Raw genomic sequence first — 9,122 nt, forward strand, 5'->3', positions numbered from 1 at the left:
AGGAGTCATGGTACGTTATCACTAGTTTTCTTTCCAGCGCTTTCATTGACGTCACATCCTGTAACTAAGACTCAAGAACAAATCACACTGCCCCTATAGTGGTAATTATAGGCCTTATCTGTTATAAAATCTTCGTAATTGAGCCACATCTTGTAAACATGGTTGGTTTCTAAACAAGTTAATTGCATTCGAGATTTCCACTCAACAATCATAACTTTGGAGATAATTAGTATACTGTTTATAGACCCACCCATAATGCATAATAGTCATTTAATTTAATCATAATGTTTAGATTATGTAAGGATTTTAATCAAGTAGGCTGAACAATCCCATCATGGAACAACACAAAATAGCCCCCCCCCCCCCCCCCCAAAAAAAAAAAACATGAAAACAACACGTAAAGAACAATGTGGTGTCTTGTCCACCAGGTGGCAGAGGAGACCAGGGCAATCTGTATCAATATGGAAGAAACGCTGCATCAATCTCCCAGCCCCCCACTTCTCTCTCCCCCTACCTCTTTGCCTTTTCTCTCTCCCGTTCCCCCTCCTTTTCTCCTCTCTCTTCCCCTCCCTGTGTCCCTCGTTTTGTGTCAACGGTGCAATTGGAATAAAGGTATTTAAAGGTGTGTGTGTGTGTCTGTGTGTCTGTGTGTGTGCGTGTGTGTGTGTGTGTGTGTGTGTGTGTGTGTGTGTGTGTGTGTGTGTGTGTGTGTGTGTGTGTGTCTGTGTGTGTGTGTGTGTGCGTGCATGTGTGTGTGTGTGTGTGTGTATCTGTGTGTCTGTGTGTCTGTGTGTGCGTGTGTGTGTGTGTGTGTGTGCGTGCGTGCGTGGTGTGTGTGTGTGTGTGTGTGTGTGTGTGTGTGTGTGTGTGTGAGAATGTGTGCGTGCGTGCGTCTGTCGACTTGTGCGTGTGTGTGTCATCACAGTTATGTGTGCCTGTCATCCTGCTCTTCTAGATCAATGGAACACAGTTGCGTAGCAACCTGGTGATGGGAGGACAAAGAGTAACATAGATTAGATAAAGACCAAGGGAGGAAGGGAGACGGAGGGACTCAGAGGTAAGGAGGGAGACCTTCACAGTGGTCTCTGGAAAAGTAGAAAAAAAGACTGTGAGAGGGGTAGTAGGCGACAAATGTGTTTGTATGTGTGTGTCAGGGTTGGGGTCTCTGCCATTTAAATTCCAGTCAATTCAGAAAGTGAACCAAATTCCAATTTTACATTTTCTTCATTTAAAAGCATTTAAGAGAAATGGGATTTCAGTATACTTCCTAAAATGACTGGAATTTAAATGGAATTGAACCCAACCCTGGTGTGTATATGAGAGCAGCCCAGAACTTGGTGCGAACTCGTGATGCACGGAGCCAAAGCGTCAGACCACTGCGCTTTGACAGTTCACAGTTAGCCGTGAGAATACATGATGATGCTTAATGGCGGGGACACACACCCCAAAAATCTGATGAGTCACAAAGTAGGTGACGGTGGCTTGGGGGTGGAGAATTTGCGTAAATTATGCTTAATTCTATGTCAAATATGTGTCAACTTTTATGCATATCCAAGCATACCTCTTGAGCTGTCTGTATCCTTCTGACTGGTGTTTCTTTTTTAAAGACACTACATATGCTTCTCTGCATTTCTGCTAAAATCTGGGTAACAGACTGAAAGGAATGTCTTATTCAGTACATTTAGTTATTGCTTGCTTTCCTAAAGTCTCCCAACCTTGCCAGCAGGCATGCCAGGTAAGATACACTATATGACCAAGTATATGGACTCCTGCTCGTCGAACATCTCATTCCAAAATTATGGGACATTAATATGGAGTTGGTCCCCCCCTTTGCTGTTATAACAGCCTCCACTCTTCTAGGAAGGCTTTCCACTAGTTGTTGGAACATGGCTGCGGGGACTTGCTTCTATTCAGCCACATAAGCATCCGTGAGGTCGGCACTGATGTTGGGCGATTAGGCCTGGCTCGCAGTCGGCGTTCCAATTCATCCCAAAGGTGTTCGATGGGGTTTAGGTCAGGGCTCTTTGCAGGCCAGTCAAGTTCCTCCACAGAATGAATGCCTAAATTGTTAACCTTTGAGTTGTTTCTGTTTTAACACTGTAACCACGCAGAATTAACAATGCAACCATGCAAAATGAATGCATCAAAAATAGATGTTCATTAATAATATGTCACATTTACAGATCTTGTTGATGAGAGATAGGGTACATACTTCTGTGTGTCTTATGTTTTTGGGGTGTCCACACAGCCTTGTAGGTAGAGTGTGAGAGGAAATGATGGTTGCTATGACAACATCTATTAGTCAGAAGGTCACTAAGTGTCCATTCTCTCTCCTCCATAAAGTTTAACAGCCTCTCTGTTCCCTGGTGTTATTGTAACACTAGACACCACACACACATAAACACACACACTCATACATACTCACACACTATCTCTCCCTCACACAGAGATACAGGTGTGTGTGTGTGTGTGTGTGTGTGTGTGTGTGTGTGTGTGTGTGTGTGTGTGTGTGTGTGTGTGTGTGTGTGTGTGTGTGTGTGTGTGTGTGTGTGTGTGTGTGTGTGTGTGTGTGTGTGTGTGTGTGTGTGTGTGTGTGTGTGTGTGAGAGAGAGAGAGAGAGTATGCTTTCAGCCACTTTGCTTGGAACAGATAAAGATAATGAAATGAGCAGCTAAACAGAGTGCTGCTGGCGTCACCATGGTAGCACTTTGATCCGCTACGTCTCTGTGATAGTATCATCAACTCATCGGTGTACACACACACACACACACACACACAGAAATAGGGCACTTCCTGTAGATATATTCTTCCATTTAGCCCAGACAGCCCTTCTCCCTGAAGTGTGCACTTGTTCACTTCCCCCTCGCTGAAGTGTGCAATTATTGAACTGTTGGAAGAAATATGGTGTGAACTCAATCTATTCTACAGTCTACAACAATCCAATGCTTTTACGTTTTTAAGTCCTTGAGGGGGAATGAATGAACGCACACTTCAGATAACAGGGGGGAGGTGTTGGATTTGGGCTACAGTGTTTAATTGGCACTGACCTCTAACCTCTAAGCTCTGACTTCCAACATTCATCCCCCCCACACGCACACAGTGCCTTGAGAAATAATTCATACCTCTTGACTTATTCCACATTTTCTTGTGTTACAGCCTGATTTAAAAAAAAGTCTCAACCATCTACACAAAGTACCCCGTAATGACAAAAAAACATGTTTTTAGAAATCTTTGATAATTTAGTATTAACACCCCTGAGTCAATACTTTGTATAAGCACCTTTTTCAGCAATTACAGCTGTGAGCCTAACTGAGTAAGTCTCTAAGAGCTTTCCACACCTGGATTGTGCAACATTTGCCCATTATCTTTTCAAAATTCTTCAAGCTCTGTCAAGTTGGTTGTTGATGATTGCTAGACAAACATTTTCAGGTCTTGCCATAGATTTTCAAGTAGATTTAAGTCAAAACTGTAACTCGGCCACTCAGGAACATTCATTGTCTTCCAGGTAAGCAACTCCAGTGTAGATTTGGCCTTGTGTTTTAGGTTATTGTCCTGCTGAAAGGTGACTTCCTCTCCCAGTGTCTGGTGGAAAGCAGACTGAACCAGGTTTTCCTCTAGGATTTTGCCTCTGCTTAGCTTCATTCCGTTTATTGTTTATCCTGAAAACTCCCCAGTCCTTAACTATTACAAGCATACCCATAACATGATAAAGCCACCACTTATTTTATACATTTTTTATTTCACCATTATTTAACCAGGTAGGCAAGTTGAGAACAAGTTCTCATTTACAACTGCGACCTGGCCAAGATAAAGCACCCCCATAGAGACTGCCAGAGGTCCGGACAACAGGCCCCCGATTTGACACACTGAACTCTATCTGAGAAGTAGTTGGTGAACCAGGCGAGGCAGTCATTAGAGAAACCAAGGCTGTTGAGTCTGCCGATAAGAATATGGTGATTGACAGAGTCGAAAGCCTTGGCCAGGCCGATGAAGTCGGCTGCACAGTACTGTCTTTTATCCATGGCTGTTATGATATCGTTTAGGACCTTTAGCGTGGCTGAGGTGCACCCATGACCAGCTCGGAAACCGGATTGCATAGAGGAGAAGGTACGGTGGGATTCTAAATGGTCGGTGATCTGTTTGTTCACTTGGCTTTCGAAGACTTTAGAGAGGCAGGGCAGGATGGATATATGTCTGTAACAGTTTGGGTCTAGAGTGTCTCCCCCTTTGAAGAGGGGGATGACCGCGGCCGCTTTCCAATCTTTAGGAATCTCAGACGATACGAAAGAGAGGTTGAACAGACTAGTAATAGGGGTTGCAACAATGGCGGCAGATAATTTTAGGAAGAGAGGGTCCAGATTGTCTAGCCCAGCTGATTTGTAGGGATCCAGATTTTGCAGCTCTATCAGAAAATCAGCTGTCTGGATTTGGGTGAAGGAGAAGAGGGGGGGCTTGGGCCAGTTGCTGCGGGGGGTGCAGAGCTGTTGGCCGTGGTTGGGGTAGCCAGGTGGCCAGCCGTAGATGGCCAGCCGTATAGAAATGCTTATTGAAATTCTCGATTATCGTGGATTTATCGGTGGTGACAGTGTTTCCTAGCCTCAGTGCAGTGGGCAGCTGGGAGGAGGTATTCTTATTCTCCATGGACTTTACAGTGTCCCAAAACGTTTTGAAATTAGTGCTGCAGGATGTAAATTTCTGTTTGAAAAAGCCAGCCTTTGCTTTCCTAACTGACTGTGTATGTTGGTTCCTGACTTTCTGAAAAGTTGCATATCGCGGGAACTATTCGATGCTAGTGCAGTACGCCAAAGGATGTTTTTGTGCTAGTCAAGGGCAGTCAAGTCTGGAGTGAACCAAGGGCTATATCTGTACTTAGTTCTACATTTTTTGAATGGGGCATGTTTTTTAAGATGTTGAGGAAAGCACTTTTAAAGAACAACCAGGCATCCTCTACTGACAGGATGAGGTCAATATCCTCCCAGGATACCCGGGCCAGGTCGATTAGAAAGGCCTGCTCGCAGAAATGTTTTAGGGAGTGTTTGATAGTGATGAGGGGTGGTCGTTTGACCGCGGGCCCATTACGGATGCAGGCAATGAGGCAGTGATCGCTGAGATCCTGGTTGAAAACAGCAGAGGTGTATTTAGATGGCAAGTTGGTCAGGATGATATCTATGAGGGTACCCATGTTTACGGATTTGGGGTTGTACCTGATAGGTTCCTTGATAATTTGTGTGAGATTGAGGGCATCTAGTTTAGATTGTAGGACGGCCGGGGTGTTAAGCATATCCCAGTTTAGGTCACCTAACAGATGGGGGGCAATCAATTCACATATGGTGTCCAGGGCACAGCTGGGAGCTGAGGGGGGTCTATAACAAGCGGCGACAGTGAGGGACTTATTTCTGGAGAGATGGATTTTTAAAAGTAGTAGCTCGAACTGTTTGGGCATAGACCTGGATAGTATGACAGAACTCTGCAGGCTATCTCTACAGTATATTGCAACTCCGCCCCCTTTAGCAGTTCTATCTTGACGTAAAATGTTGTAATTGGGGATGGAAATTTCTGAATTTTGGGTGGCCTTCCTAAGCCAGGATTCAGACACAGCTAGGACATCAGGGTTGGCGGAGTGTGCTAAAGCAATGAATACAGCAAACTTAAGGAGGAGGCTTCTGATGTTAACACGCATGAACCCAAGGCTTTTACGGTTACAGAAGTCAACAAATGAGAGCGCCTGGGGACACACAGGGCCTGGGTTAGCCTCTACATCACCAAAGAAATGGAGGAGGAGTAGGATGAGGGTACGTCTAAAGGCTATAAGAACTGGTCGTCTGTGCGTTGGAAACAGAGAAAAAAAGGAGCAGAATTCTGGGCGTGGTAGGATAGATTCAGGGCATAATGTACAGACAAGGATATGGTAGGTTGCAAGTACAGTGGAGGTAAACCTAGGCATTGAGTGACGATGAGAGAGGTTGCATCTCTGGAGGCACCAGTTAAGCTAGGTGCGGTCTCAGCATGTGTGCGGGGTGGGACAGAGGAGCTATCTGAGGCATGTTGAGCGGGACTAGGGGCTCCGCAGTAAAATAAAACAATCACAGGAGTTGATTGGGAGAGCTAAGACAACAATGGGTAAAGACAACAACGGGTAAACAGCTAAGACAACAACAATGGGTAAATGGCAATGAATGGGCAGAGAGGGTCAGTTAGCTACACACAGGGCCTGAGTTCGAGGCTGGGGCCGACAGAGAAACAAAATGAAGTATTGTGTTAATGAACAGTCCAGCAGGCATCAGCTGTGAAGCCGAGTGATCATAGGGTCCAATGAGCAGCAATAGATGAAACAGGGAGCCGTTCGGTAGTCGTTACTACGCTAGGCGAGCGGAAGACATGGTGTTCAGGAAACTAGCGGGCCGGGGCAAGCAGAAGGGTCTTCACCGACATCCATAACACATAGGCCGATTGAGAGCACATCGGCCGAATTACATCAGCAGACCAGTCATGACAGATCGGCGGGGCTCCATGTCGACAATGGGTCTAGGCCAATAGGCAAGATGGGTATTGTAGTTGGTGTACTTCGTTTGCTAGCCGGGAGATTGGTGCTTGCTTCTGGGCAAGGGCGTTAGCCACAATAGCCACCCGGTAGCAGCTAGCTAGCTGCGATGATCCAGTGTAATGGTCCAGAGCTTGCGGCAGGAATAAGGTGATGTAGTGGGAAAAAAGCAGTCCGATATGCTCAGGGCTAATATCGCGCTGTGCAGACTGGCAGGTATTATCCATGCTATCCGGGCTAAAGCGGCTAGTGTCTGAGCTAAAGGTAAAGACTGCTAGCAGTGGCTAACAATGACTAAAAAGCTAGTAGCTAATTAGCTGGCTAGCTTCTGATGGCTACCTTCTGATGGAGGTTCCAGTTAAAAAGTATAAAAATAGCAGATCCGTACCACATTGGGTGAGGCGGGTTGCAGGAAGGTATATTTAATTCGTAAATGGAAAAAAGAGATTGAAATATATTGAAATGTATACAAAATAAATGAAAAAAACTGAATATTTACATGGGACAAAGACAAACATCTTACTGCTACGCCATCTTGGAACACTATGCTTGAAAATATGGAGAGTGGTACTCAGTAATGTGTTCTATTGGATTTGCTCCAAACATAAGACTTTATATTCAGGACAAAAAGTGAATTGCTTTGCCACATGTTTTGCAGTATTGCTTTAGTGGCTTATTGCAAACAAGATGCATGTTTTGGTATGTTTTTATTCTTCTTTTCACCTTGTCAATTAGGTCTGTATTGTGGAGTAACTACAAAATTGTTGATCCATCCACAGTTTTCTCCTATCACAGCCATTGAACTCTGTAACTGTTTTAAAGTTACCATTGACCACGGTTCCCTTTCTCTCCGGCAACTGAGTTAGGAAGGACACCTGTATTTTTGTAGTGACTGGGTGTATTGATACACCATCAAACGCCTAATTAATAACTTCACCATGCTCATAGGGATGTTCAATGTCTGATATTCAATGTCTACCAATAGGTGCCCTTCTTTGCGAGGCATTGGAAAACCTCCCTGGTCTTTGCGGTTTAATCTATGTTGGAAATTCACTGCTCCACTGAGGGACCTTACAGTTAATTGTATATGTGGGGTTGTTATTCAAAAATCATGTTAAACACTATTATTGCACAGAGTGAGTCCATGCAACTTATTATGCACATTTTTACTCCTGGACTTATTTACGCTTGCCATAACAAAAGGGTTGACATTTCAGCTTTTGATTTTTTATTAATTAGTAAACATTTCAAAAAACATCATTCCACTTTGAAATTATGAGATACTGTGTGTGTGAGTTATAAAAATAAAAAAAAAACATTTTTATCCATTTTAAATTCAGGCTGTAACAGAACAAAATGTGGAAAAAGTCAAGGGGTGTGAATACTTTCTGAAGGCTCTGTATACAGTATATATACAGTCAGGTCCAAAATTATTGGCACCCTTGATAAAGATGAGGAAAAATTACTTTCAAATAAAAAATACAAATACTGAGCTATATTGTATGCAATTAACCATTAATGTGTGCTTGGGGTTATTGTTTAGTTGGAAGATCCACTTGCGGCCAAGTTTCAGCCTCCTGGCAGAGACACCCAGGTTTTTGGCTAAAATGACCTGGTACTGGGTAAAGTTCATGATGCTGTATTAAGGAAAGCCAATGTTCTAAAAGCTTGGCCTAAAATAGTGTATGAGATCATACCAAATATTTTTCCGTGACTCTTATGTGCATGCAACCAATATTTCTTGGTGTGATGTGATTTAATAAGGAGCATCCAGATGCTGCACTTGACTTCTTCCAATTATTAATAAACATGCATCTGCTAAGAAACGGACTGTTAGAACTGTTAAGGCTCCGTGGATTGATGAGGAATTGAAAGAGATGGGGCAAAGGGACTGGCTATAAGTCCGGCTGAACATCTGACTGGCTGACTTACTGAAATTGAGAAATTATGTGACTAAACTCAACAAAAAGAAGAAGAAACCGTATTATAAAGCCAAGATCAATAATACATAATTATACATTCGTCGACTATGTTTGAGGCTATCAATATATACTATATATACAAAAGTATATAATTAGTGGATTCAGCTATTACAACCACACCTGTTGCTGACATGTGTATAAAATCGAGCACACCGCCATGCAATCTCCATAGACAAACATTGGCAGTAGAATAGCCTTACTGAAGAGGTCGGTTACTTTCAACATGGCACCGTCATAGGATGCCACCTTTCCAACAAGTCAGTTTGTCAAATTTCTGCCCTGGTCAACTGTAAGTGCTGTTATTGTGAAATGGAAACATCTAGGAGCAACAACGGCTCAGCCGCGAAGTGGTAGACCACACAAGGTCACAGAATGGTACCGCTCGAGTGCTGAAGCGCGTAGTGCCTAAAAAAAAGTCTGTCCTCAAGTGCAACACTCACTACCGAGTTCTAAACTGCCTCTGGAAGCAACGTCAACACAATAACTTTGTCGGGAGCTTCATGAAATGAGTTACCATGTCTGAGCAGCCGCACACAAGCCTAAGATCACCATGCGCAATGCCAAGCGTTGGCTGGAGTGGTGTAATGATCATCGCCATT

Source organism: Salmo salar, chromosome 28, assembly GCF_965601325.2.
Source record: "Salmo salar chromosome 28, fSalSal1, whole genome shotgun sequence".
Classification (NCBI taxonomy): domain Eukaryota; kingdom Metazoa; phylum Chordata; class Actinopteri; order Salmoniformes; family Salmonidae; genus Salmo; species Salmo salar.